The sequence below is a fragment of the Wasmannia auropunctata genome, unplaced genomic scaffold, assembly GCF_000956235.1.
Source record: "Wasmannia auropunctata unplaced genomic scaffold, wasmannia.A_1.0 LD336064.1, whole genome shotgun sequence".
In the NCBI taxonomy this organism is placed as follows: Eukaryota; Metazoa; Arthropoda; class Insecta; order Hymenoptera; family Formicidae; genus Wasmannia; species Wasmannia auropunctata.
The window spans coordinates 1,228,696-1,228,909 of NW_012026826.1; positions in this window are offsets into that span (position 1 = coordinate 1,228,696).

Here is a 214-nt window from a genome sequence, read left to right on the forward strand (position 1 = left end):
TACACCAGTTTTCTACATCTCCCTTGCAAGTAGCCCAATAAAATCGTTTTCTTATCTTGTCTAATGTTTTATTTACATCAAAATGTCCTCCGAAAGGAAAATCATGGGTCTCCTCCAAAATATATCGAATTCTGCTTTGAGGGACAATAATTTGTAAAATCTCTTTCTTTAAATCTGGCGTCAATCATTTTTTACAAAGGATTCCTTCACTAAA